Source organism: Ornithorhynchus anatinus, chromosome 3 (assembly GCF_004115215.2).
Source record: "Ornithorhynchus anatinus isolate Pmale09 chromosome 3, mOrnAna1.pri.v4, whole genome shotgun sequence".
In the NCBI taxonomy this organism is placed as follows: Eukaryota; Metazoa; Chordata; class Mammalia; order Monotremata; family Ornithorhynchidae; genus Ornithorhynchus; species Ornithorhynchus anatinus.
In genome coordinates this window covers 81,526,981-81,539,756 of record NC_041730.1, presented here as the reverse complement: position 1 = coordinate 81,539,756, position 12,776 = coordinate 81,526,981, and the positions used below count along the sequence as shown (strand labels likewise).

General features: G+C 43.1%; 1 protein-coding gene across 1 annotated transcript in view; it reads left to right on the top strand.

Annotated features, from left to right (window-relative positions):
* The window catches only part of BMPR1A (bone morphogenetic protein receptor type 1A), a 119,406-nt gene that overhangs the window by 52,479 nt on the left and 54,151 nt on the right, over positions 1-12,776 (top strand). Inside the window, exon 2 of the mRNA XM_029060344.2 lies at positions 4,277-4,390. The gene's annotated coding sequence lies outside the window, so the exon portion shown is untranslated. The remainder of the gene's footprint in view (positions 1-4,276; positions 4,391-12,776) is intronic.

The following is a 12,776-nucleotide window of genomic DNA, read 5'->3' as shown; positions in this document are numbered from 1 at the left end:
AGAGACGGGAAGGATGGTCGTGCCATCCACGGTGATAGGGAGGTCTGGGAGAGGACCGGGTTTGGGAGGGAAGATGAGGAGCTCAGTCTCGCTCATGTTGAGTTTTAGGTGGCGGGCCGACATCCAGGTGGAGACGTCCCGGAGGCAGGAGGAGATGGGAGCCTGAAGGGAGGGGGAGAGGACAGGGGCGGAGATGTAGATCTGCGTGTCATCTGCGTAGAGATGGGCAAAGGGGAGACAGCCAAGCTGAAATTATTTACAAATAGTATGCTTTGGAGAGAGAACTAAGAACTAAGGTCAGGAGTACGTACTCCTGCTTAATCTCATGAAGACAGTCTGGCTCTCCAGCAGGGTCCTGGATCCTAGTGAGTTGACCTGGTGGCCTAGTGGATAGAGCACTGGCCTGGGAGTCAGAGGGAACTGGATTCTAATCCCCACTCTGCCACTTGTCTGCCAGTTGACCTTGGGCAAGTCACTTCACTTCTCTGAACCTCAGTTAACTCACCTGGAAAATGGGGACTACGACTATATCCAGCCGTATCCACCCCCAGTGCCTTGTATGGTGCCTGGCACATAGTAAATGCTTAACAAGTACCATAAAAAAAAAAAGACTAAATGTCAGCAGGCCAACTAAACACCTGCTGTTGGGCAAGTTAATAGCTGTATTCAAACAGTAAAGGGTGGCATTGGTGTTTTAAGGACACAGTGAATCCCGATCTCAAACAAGGCTACGTAGATGGAGACTGTGGGAAAGAACTGTAACCAGTCAGGTGACACAAAGCACAACTATCAAGGATTGCTGTCTTGAGGCAAAAGCTTGGAAACTGAGTCATTACGAAACACTAGCAGGTGCTGCCACTGATCAACACGGGGCACAATTTGAGGATGGGTTTTCCCGTGAAGCGTGTGGGTTGACCCTTGGTCCTGAGATAGCACAACAGAGAACCTGCTCGGAGAAGGTTTATAGTTTCAGTGGTTTGCGTAGCGCCCCTTGCACTTTCTCTTTCCTCCGTTCCGGTCATGTTCCTGCTGGAGCACTGTGTGCTACAAGCACAGAGGGAGGCTAGGGGTGCGGCACATTGTAAAGTGGGAAGCAGCATGGCGCAGCGGAAGGAGCACGGGTTTGGAAGGCAGAGGCCCCAGTTCTAATCCTGGCTCTGTCACGTGACCGGGGGCGAACCACTTACCTTCTCTGTGCCTTGATTCCCTCATCGGCAAAATGGGGATTCATTCCTTGTTCTCCCTCCTACTTAAACTGTGAGCCCCATGTGGGACCTGATTATCTTCTGCCTACCCCAGCGCTTAGTACAGTGCTTGACACACAGTAAGTGCTTAACCAATGCCATTGTTGTTGTTATAGTTATTATTAGGGATTGTCTCTCTATTGTTGTATTGACTTTCCTGAGTGCTTATTACAGTGCTCTGCACACAGTAAGCACTCAATAAATATGATTGAATGAATGAATATTAAGAGAAGAAGCATGCCACAGCGGATAGAGCACAGGCCTGGAAATCAGAAAGTTCTGAGTCTGACTCTGTCACTTGTCCGCTGTGTGATCTTGGGCGAGTCGCTTCACTTCTCTGTGCCTCAGTTACCTATCTGTAACATTGGGAATTGAGGCTGTGAGCCCTACGTGGTACAGGGACTGTGTCCAACCTGATTGGCTCGTGTCCACCCCAGTGCTTAGTACACTGCTTGGCACATACTAAGCGTGTAACAAATACCATGACCGTTGTTAAACAAATTCAAAAATTTTTGACATGCAAGACCCATTTATTGCCCAGGTGATGGTAACAAAATGCCAAAGCTTTTTTGTTGTTGTTGTTGTATTTGTTAAACATCAAAACACATAACACTGAGCCTTATTTGTGGCAAGGACGGTGACCAAACTGATTGTTATATCTACCCCAGTGTTTGGCACATAGTAAGAGTTAAACAAGTATCATTTAAAAAAAAAATACAAGGAACTAACATGCTTTCCCTGAAAGTTATAGCCAAAGCTATTTTTTTGAAACAACCAAAGGTATTTTTTTGAAACAGAACTTGATTTGAGGTTGCTTAAAAAATAAAAAGCCAGACTACCAATTTAGCCTTTTTTTCTTCCTGCTATCTGTGGGTGTGGGTGGGAGGGCGGGTAGGGATGGGGGCAGTTTCAAGAGTTTTATGGCCCTGAAAGTGTTCCGAAGATGTTTGGGAATTGTGCAAGTGTTGGAGTGGTGCATTTGTTAGGCTGTTAAGGGTTCCTAAAAGAGACAGGCCAAATCTAAGTGATCTGCAGGGTCAGCCTGCCTTCGGTTTGACCATGAAAGATTTAACATGGTTTTGTGGCGGCCTGTCTGTGGTGCAGAGACTGTTGTCTTTAAGAATGGCTGCTATCTGATAGTCAGGACGTTTCAGGTTGCCTTAGTTTACACAAATTTGGGCTTTATTTCCAAGACTACTGAGCCTCAATGGGCAGAAATGATACTTTTAAATGGACATGGCGACAGAGGTGTTTTGACCTCAGATTGGGAGAGAGGTTAGGTTCATAAAAGGTATTGCAGTTTATCTCCTTTAAAATTAAAGCAAAAGGTCTTGCTGTTTGAATGTAATGCGTGTTTGAATGTAATTCGCGATTGAACATAATACATCGCCAAATTGATTTTTTAATATATCTTTGAATAAACAATTTACATCATCGAGTGTATTTAATTATTTAGATTTCTCCTTTTATAAATATATAATTGTGCATGAATCTCTCTTTCTTTCTAAAATGTAGGCTCTAATAACACTGTGAACCGTATTATGTTTCCCCCAAGGAGCTGTGGAAGTGCATTTCAGCAAAATGTAAACTATTTCGAGCTTAGATTTGAGTTGCATTGAGATGGCTGATTGCATGGGAAACGTTGCGGTGGGAAAGGTGAACAAAAAGAAGTGTCCAAGATGATCAAATAGACCCTTGGTCTGCCATCTGAATTGGAGAAGAGCCTGTGAGGCCCCAGCTTCAGCTGTGACTTTCCTGTGCCGCTATCCTCCCTCTCCTTTGGAGAGAAGTGTCTGCCTGTGCCATGATGATGATGATAATAGTGGTATTTAAGTGCTTACCATGTGCCAGATACTGTACTAAGCGCTGGCATAGATACAAGGTAATTGGGTTGGACATAGTCCCTGTCCCATATGAGGCTCACAGTTTTAATGCATCCACCATATTATCTGGTCTGCACCAGCGCTTAGTACAGTGGTTGACACATAGTAAGTGCTTAACCAATACCATTGTTGTCGTTATTGTAATTTTTATTGAGAAGCATCATGGTGCAGTGGATAGAGCATGAACTGGGTAGCCTGAAGATCATGGGTTCTAATCCATATCTTCCACTTGTCTGCCATGTGACCTTAGGAAACACTTCTCCCAGTGTCAGTTACCTCATCTGTTCAACGGGGATTGAGACTGTGAACCCCAGGTGGGATGAGGACTCTGTCCTACCTGATTTACTCATACCCACCCCAGCACTTGATACAGTTCTTGGCACATAGTAAGCTCTTAATAAATATCATTATTATTTCTGAGAACTCTGCATTTTTGGCATTCATGTTTCCATTTGTTATTCAGTTTATCAGTTGGCCTACAGTTAAAAGGTTGAATGAATATGAGGTGATTTTAAACCTGTGTGTTAACATTGCATTTCAGTCTCATTGGGATATAATTTCTTTTGAAGGACATATAATTAGAATCATCATCAGAATATATTTTGAAGGGCAAGGATGTTTATTCAAATGCAGTAGTTAATTTTTCCCTCTGAATTTATCTTAACCAAATATGGTAGTTGAGTGTCTAGTTTTCAGCTAGTACACCTGCTTTCTCTTTTGATGTTTATTACATTTACCCACCTATTCAGTTTGTCCCCATTCTGTTTTTTTGTGAAAGGTCTTAAAAAATATTTTATTTGCCCTATACAGTCCTTTGTGTGTCTGGAGGTAAGGCACTATGAAACAAAGAAGATAGAATGGAGAAGGTGTTTCCAACAGTTGAATTCTCTAATGTAGGCCCATTTAAAGAGAGATCATGTGTAACCAATTTTGCATGTCTGTATTTTGTTTCCTATTCTTTCAAAATGGGAGTTCTGTGGGAATAAGGGAAAGATTTTTGCATCTGAATGAGAACTTGGTTTGGCTCCTGCCCTCCATAACCTTGGGTAGCTTTTCTGTTGTTGTTTGGGGAACAAAAATCAGAACATTTCCCAAAACCTCAGGAATTGTTGAGCCCATTAAAAAATCTGCCTTCTTTTCTTTTTACAGATTCATGGAAATATGCATTTCTTTAATACTGTCTTGGAATTAATGAAGTGGAAGTACAGGTCAAAGCAGTTTGAAGAAATTTGGAAGTACAGTCTAGCCCGCCCTTTCTCCAAGGTAAAATAACATTCTCTTAGTGAGTTTTTAAGTGGTAAACATCTCATTTTAGTAAACTTAACTGAGAGAAATGCTTCTTTGGTAAGCAATTAAAATAAATAGGGCAACATTATATCAGAGTTTTTCTCAAATTGTTTTTGGTGCTCCCTGCCTTCCAAATTATTTTTTAAGGTATATTACATGTACCTGTCAATTGTCGATTGAAGTTGTCCTATGCTCCAAGAAGATAAATAAGTGCTGGGCAGCCCAGGAGATGGTTTTATTTCAGTATTGGAAAGGATGCTTCTCCCTTCTAAAGAGAAAATACTAGGATGGGCTGTTCTGAATTTTAGTGTAAATTGTTTTGAAATCCTGGCACATACAGTGTTCAGAAACCCCAGTTCAGGTTCCCAATATCAGCACTGCAATGTTATAGTTTCTCAAAATTAGTTAGTCTTATTTGAGTAAGTCACCAAACTTGCTTTTTATTTTTATACTGCTCTTCTCAATGAACTGAAAGCACCTTAAATGTCTTTACTGCCAAACAATTTGTGTTCCCTGTTTGCTTATGTACTTTGTATACAAACTTGATTCCATAGCTTTTTGCAGTTTTCTGGAGTGTGTGGAATAAACACACATTTGTTCCAAGGATGATCCTACTAATGGTGTCAGAGAGGCTACGCTGATAATTTGGTTGATATGAGTGTGGCTGATTTGATTGATGTCTGACTGACAATTGTTTCCACATCATGTGCAGATTGCATTTTGCTGTACTCTTGAATTTGTTACCCATGTTGCCAGGTGCTATTTTTGTTTCTTACCTTTGTTGTCACAATCTTCCTGAAGCCACTGCTTCAGTGCAGTTACCCAGCTTCAGATTACTGTATGCTAGGATGGTTTGTTATCTGTGGTTGTCTCCCTACTGTCCACTACTTTATCACCCTGCGAGAAGTTTTGCATCATTGCATCATTAAAATATTTCTCCTGTCCAACTTTATATGGTTACCCCATTTCACCTCACCGTAGCTCAGTTGTTTGGGAATCCTGCTCTTCTCCACTCTCCTCGCGTTTCCCACCCAGTGGAACGATATGAGGAGCATTGCTCGGATGCTGGTGATCTGATTGCATTCCAGAACCTCGATGTTTGTTTGTGATCCTGTTGGGCCACCTGCTATTAAATATTTCATGTAGCTAGTGTTGATGGAACAGATTAAAGCCAAATTGGATATACTTGGGGACCTCGGTAGTGTCCAACAGTCTTTACATAGTATCTATTACTGATCTCTTTTCTCACACTCTCCTTTTCTTTGATCCAGATTACTACTCAGAGCTATTACAAAGTTATCTTCTCCCTTAATTTGACCATGAGCTTATTTTAAAGATTCAATCTTATCTAATGCTTGCCCAAATAGTGTGAATCATGAGATCATTTAATAAAAATTATCCCATAAATGTAGATGGTTCTGTATACAGACTCCAATAGACATCACCTCAGAGTGGGGTGGCCACATTAGGATAATACCCCAAAATGCATAACTGACAGATACAAGGAGGTATTTCTGGGGCTCAAAATATTTGGTTTAACTGTTCCCAAAAGGCTGTAGAGGAATCAGGACAGCTTGGTTTTGAGTTATATGACCAACTCTCCATCTTTGATAAAGAACACATTTTTCTTGTCTTGTTAAAACCATTTTTAGCTGCCATTGATCAGAATTCTTTTAAAACAGTTGTGTTCCCCTTTCCTTCTTTTTGGTTCACTGTTTAAGGCGTATTTAGATCATTTGTCTCTAGTTGGCCCCCAGAAGCCACTCCAGTGTCCCTGTCCCAGCCTACAGAGGGGAAAAAAAATATGGTATTTGTTACACACTCACTATGTGCCAAGCACTGTTCTAAGCACTGGGGTAAGGCAATCAAGTTGGACAGTCTCTGTCCCACTTGGGGCTCACTGTCTCAATCCCCATTTTACAGATGAAATAACTGTGGCACAGAGAAGTTAAGTGACTTGCCCGAGGTCACACAGCAGACAAACGGCAGAGCGGGATTTATAACCCAAAGCCTCTGACTCCTAAACCCGTGCTCTTGCCACTAGGCCAAACTGCTTCAAGAGATCCTCCAGTTCTTTCTTTTCTGCACTCTTGGGCAGCTGGACAAATGTTTCATCCTGTCTGGGTAATATTAGGCAAATTCTTCCTCTCCATAAGTGCTTTTGATGTATGGAACAAAGAGATTTGGTTATAAAGAAACCAGTCAGACACCTTTTGGAATTCAGATGCGCTAATGAACCCAAGCCACCTCCTCAGACCTCCGTGAGGACTCATTCTCCTGTAGAAGTGAAGGTGCAGTGTTAGCAGTTGAACTGCAGTTGTTTATTCAGTAGACACTCACAGGGTGGTAGGCATTAGATCACTTGAGTTTCTAGCAAGCTGGAAGCTCTTCCCAATTGATGGTGAAAGAGCATGTGAATTTCCCTTTGTCCATGAGTTATTTGCCTAAAGGAATCAAGCAGAAAATTGAGTTGTTCTCATTGCAACAGTGTGTTGTGAACACCTCTGCACAGATGGTTTAATCTAGGTCATATTTTTATTAAAAACAGATTTAAAGAATAGTTTCCATAGCAAAGATCGTGAATAAACCTTGTTCAGCACAATATCAAATATAAAGTGCTACAGGTGGATGTTTTAAACGTATCAAACATATACATATTCTTATGCTGGAATCTAGGCTGATGGTATGCTGTAAGGTTATTGTGTCCCTAAGTATGTCAGCTCTCAATTAACTGTAATATTTTTTGGTCCATTTTGGAAAGTCTCATTTGAGCCAATAAAATAATGAACCCTCTTTCAGTAGTAATTGTGATTGCAGTATTTAAGTGCTTTAGTATGTGCCAAGCACTGTATGAAGCACCAAGGTAAATCCAACATAATCAGGTCAGACACAGCCCCGTCCCACGGGGGGATCACAGTCTACCGATGCAGAAAACACCAAGTCTTTCGCAGCACAATGCTTCTCTGCCCCTCCCACCATCCCAGGCCGTCTGAAAAGTTGAAAAAAATCCATAATACGTCTGGATTAAGGTTCATCCAATGGTTAGGGTCTGTTTAAGCTGTGTTTTTCAGAGGATAACAATTCTACGAAGGAATGGGACATGGGAGATCAGAAGGCCGACGTGTCATGTAAACTCATTGTGGACAGCAAACAGTGTCTGCTTAATCTCTTGGATTGTAATCTCCCAAACACCTAAAACAGTGCTCTGCACATAGTTAGCACTCACTACATATCATTGTTTTGATGTGCTTTAGTTGTCTAGAGCTGAGTGACTAGATGCCCCTCAAGTTGAGGAACAGCAAGCTGTCTGGAGCTGAACTCTGGCCCTCTGGGAAGGGGGCTCTCCTTTGCCCCTCAAAGCACTTCACAACTGCCTCCTATTCTGGTAGCTGAAAACTTGTGGTAAAAATAATAATAATAATAATTATGGTATCTAAGTGCTTTCTATGTGCCATGCACTTACTAAGTGCTGGGGTGGAAACAAGCCAATAGGGTTGGACAGTCCCTCTCCCACATGGGGCTCACAGTCTTAATCCCCATTTTACAGATGAAGGAACTGAGGCCCAGAAAAGTGAAATGACTTGTCCAAGGTCACAGCAAACAGAGCCAGGTTTACAACTCATGAGCTTCTGACTCCCAGGCCTATGCTTATCCACTATCCCATGTTGTGGGTACACATAATTTTTCTCCTCCTGCCCCCTGCCTCAGGCAGAGGGTTAGGAAGAAAGGAAATTACAGACTGGAGTGCTATACACTTCCAGAGAACAAAGTTTGCAGGCAAGAGGCACGCCTGGGTCATTTTTTTTTTTTTTTTTTTTTTAACAAAACAGTTCAGTCTGTTTCCTCAATCCTCAAGAACCTCCAGTGGCTGTTGTTCATCCACCTCCTCATCGAACAGAAACTCCTAACCTTAGGCTGTAAAGCAGTCAATCTTCTTGCCCCCACCTACCAGGCCTACCTGATTTCCTACTACAACCCAGTCAGTACACTTCACTGTTCTGATGCCAAACGATTGTGTACCTCGATCTCATCCATCTCACCACTGACCCATTGCCCACATCCTGTCTCTTCATAGCTGACAGATGATCACTCTCCCCACCTTCAAACCCTTATTAAGAACATATCTCCTGCAAGAGGACTTCTCCGTCTAAGCCCTCATTTCCTCTTTTCCCACTCCCTTCTGGGTCACCCAGGCACTTGGATTTGCACCCCTTATTCACAAAACCCCCCGCCACAGCACTTATGTACATATCTGTAAGATATTTATATTAATATCTGCCCCCTTGGACTGTAAGATTATTTTTTCTTCAATGGTATTTAAGCAAGCACATACTGTGTGCCAAGCATTGTTCTTGTTGTGGGCAGGGAAGGTGTCTATTAACTCTATTGCATTATGCTCTCCCAAGCACATAGTACAGTGCTCTGCACATGGTAAGTGCTTAATAAATACTATTGATTGACTGGGAGACTGAATGGCCCAAATGGAATTTTCACCTTGTTGTGGGGGTTATGACAGTGTGCACTGAAGCCACGTTTCTACCTTTCAAGGAATGGGAATTGACTTGCCTTCAGAGGTGCCACGGTTGCCACCCCTCCCCTGATTGAATGACCTGTGGCCCTCTGTGCCGAGCTAAGCCTGGCAGCTGAAGTAGTGGGTGATACAGTTGACTGTCTTTTAAGAAGTGACTTTTCCCAAACAGTTGGTTTCTCAGACAGAGGTTTTTGAGCCTGCCCAGTAGTAGTACCTTAGAGTTCTCTTAATGTTTAGGGACTGGCGGTGGTTTGGTGGTTTGGGACCACTGATTTCAATTAATCCCTAATACTACACCAGGCATGGGTGTGGGAATAAATGTTTGGAAGAGCTCTCTGTATTCACTTAGTTTTGCAGGGGACTGAGGATTAGAAGGGTAAAAGGGGATCTCAAGTTCATACTGAGAGATAAGACATCTGAGGTCAGTTCCCTCTGCTGTGTGGCCTTTGTTCAGGGGAGTAGAACTTAACACTATGCTGCTTGCTCCCTCACCCCTCCCTCCAACTTCACGACTAGACCAGTCCCACAGATTGCGGGAACCTGTGTGTCTGCTCAGAGAATCCGCTGGCCCAACATCCCAGTCCACTAGGTTTCTACTTGTGTATGTTGGCTAATTTTTCTTTTATTTCTTTTCTGGGACAGATTGACAGGTGTCTCTCATATAGGCTTCTTAGAATGGGTCTCTTGTTGTAATATAAAATATCAGATCCTGCCGCCAGTGGATTGATGTAGAGTTTTGAGATGATTGGACCTGAGATTCGTGAGTCCTCAGCTTTGCAGCTATGCTTTCGTGGTTTGGACTGCTCTGGAAAGGGTAAGCCATGAACAGGCAACCGTGGCGAAGGTTGCTCAGCACAGTCCATTAGGCCCAGATGGTGCCTTATTATGATAGGCCAGCAAAAGGGGAAGCCTAGGCAGGCTATCAAACGTCCCAGAAGAGACAGGCTGATGGTGAACTCCCCCCGCTGCTGCCGTGAGGTCCAGGGGCCTCAGCATGTTGGGACCCATAACCTCCATTTTCCTTTCAGTCTGAGAGGCAGAAGCTATAGGGCAGATTGTGTGAAAATGAAAGACGTCATGCTCTGATACAGAGGCCAGTGAGGTCTCGCTGAATTCTAATTATAGGCTGGCAACTAGTTGAGATGGAACCTGAACTTTTGGATCAGACTGGTGGGAGATTATTGGGCCTTGGCAAGGGAATGGCTCTTAACCAGCCATTTGTCCAAGTAAGGAAATACTTGGACTCCTAACTTTTTCAGTGGTGCTTCGAGGGCTGCTGAGTGTTTGAGAAAGGCAGAAGACGATCTTTTGAAGACAGAGGTGTGTACTGCCCCTCAGAAAACCTAGGTATCCTCAGTCGTGGCTCATAAGTAGTAGATATATGTTTGAGAGCAAGCACCCAGAGTTCCTCCCTTTTATTGATATCACTTTGGATCTGACTTTCTGAAAATAAACACTGAGATTTTTTTCCTCTAGGCCAGGTCTCAGTCTAATCTGGTTTGGGGATATCAGAAAGAATCCAAACTAGAACTCTTTTCATTGTTCTCTTGGGCTCTCTCTGATGCTTTGGAACGAGAGGACCAATCCCCTGACCACATTCACTTTGTATCTTTTTCAGAACCAGGTGTGCCATTGCTGTGGTCCCAAAGTGTATGTTTGGCCTAGTTATGAAAGAATAGAGCAAATTTTAAGTATACAAAACAGCATAGCATACTTGAATGTGGTCTTTACAAGAATTTTTATGCCCCCAGTTTCTCAAACTTCACCCACTCCAGCTGGCGCTTTTGATTGTGTCTTCTGCAGCATGCATTCTGGACTGTCCCCCAAAAACCAAATGTGCAGAATATCTCTCTAGCCTGACTCCTGATGAGGAAAGACTTTTTTTTTAATGTTGACCGGTTAAAACCCACAAAGAATTTACAGAAAACTTCAAGATTTTTGGTTTCCTCTTTTCTCTAAGAGGTCTTCAGCACTCCCCTACTCTCTCCTCTCTCCGCTGCCCCCTTCCCCCCAACACACACACACACACACACACGCACACGCACACTTTTTTTTTGACAACTGCCAGCTTTTTCCCTCATTAGCTGTTGCCTTTTGGGATTCACACCCGCCTTCACCCTTTCTGTCCTTGGTCTTCCCATGCCCTGGCCTCTTGAAGCTTGCTTATTTAGCCTTCTCTCAGGCCCTAGTTCACTGTTCTCTAGCTACAGACCTGACATGCTGAAAAGTCTTACTTGCTCCTCCTTTCCTTCCCTTCCATGCTCTGTTAAGGTTCTTACCTTTTTCTTACCCCCTTCCCTGCTGTCAGTGTATTCTGTATTGTACATGTGGATTTTAAACTGCTCTAGTACTGTTCTTGTGGAATGTATTTACTAAATTCCAGCTGTTGCAAACTGTTCTATTATTCTTTTATAGGTATTAATTTCGTAAGTCTCACTTAGAAAATGGATATGGCCATTAATCCAAGTTCAGCTTCAGTGAACCTTTATGAACCAACAGCTGCCTTACAGCTATTGTTTATAGTACAGTGGGATTTCATTTTAGCACTCATCTATTCAGTGTTTTCCCACCCTGTAATAGCACTGGAGCCAGAAAATAGCTAAAAGAATCTTTGATGGATATGTTCCAAGGGTGGTGTTGACTACTTGAATTTTCATTCGGGATTATAAATCAATCACTAGTTTTTATTGATCACCTCTTGTGTACAGAGCAAGGCAGGTCACTTGGGAGAATACTGTAGAATTAGTGGACAAGATTCCCTACCATCAAGGAGCTTACAGTCTAGCAGGGGAGATAAACACCTAAATCCTCTAGATTGTAGACTCACTGCATGCAGGAAACTGGTCTATCCACTCTGTTGTATTGTACTCTCCCAAGTGCTTACTTCAGTGCTCTGTGTGCGGTAAATTCCGATGACGTTGATGATGATAAATTCTAAATAGGAGGAGTTGATAGAGTATGAAGACGGGCTCCCAAGTGCTGTTGGGAATTGTGAGTGTTTAGGAGGCTGAAATGGCATTGGGGAAGATTTAAAGTAAGGAGATTAGAAGTCAATCAGGGAATGTGATTTCAAAAGGATTTTCAAGATGGGGATGAGTGGTGAGCTTTCATGTGAAGGTCGAGGCAGATAGGGAGGTGTGAGCAAGAGATGGGCTCTTCGAGAGATGAGGCAAGGCGCAGGTAAATGGGTTGGCTGGAAAGGAACAGATAATAATGTTGGTATTTGTTAAGCGCTTACTATGTGCCAAGCACTCTTCTAAGCACTGGGGTAGATTGAAGGTAATCAGGTTATCCCACATGGGGCTCACAGTCTTTATCTCTGTTTTACAGATGAGGTCACTGAGGCACAGAGAAGTTAAATGACTTGCCCAAGGTCACATAGCTGACAAGTGTTGGAGCTGGGATTAGAACCCATGACCTCTGACTCCCAAGATGGTACTCTTTCCACTAAGCCACGCTGCGAGTTGGGATGGAGTGGGAGAAAAAGTGGATAAGCAGACAGGAAAGGGCCGATTGAGTGAGTGCCTTAAAGCCAGTGATTAGGAGTTTCTGCTTGTGGAAAAGAATGGATAACTGTTGGAAGTTTTTGAGGAGGTGGGGTGTAGCTGCCAAAGATTGTTTTAGATGATCCTGGCAGCAGAATGAAATTTGGATTGGATAGCCTGGAGATTGAAGACAGGGAGATGGGCTCAGAGGCTGAAGCAATAGTCTAGCTGGGATATAGCAAGTGCCCGGACCAGTGTGATGGCTGTTGAGATGGAAGAGAAGGGGTGGGTTCTAACTGAAAATGTTGCAGAGCCCTCTGCTTCCCACCCCCTAACTGTAGGAGTC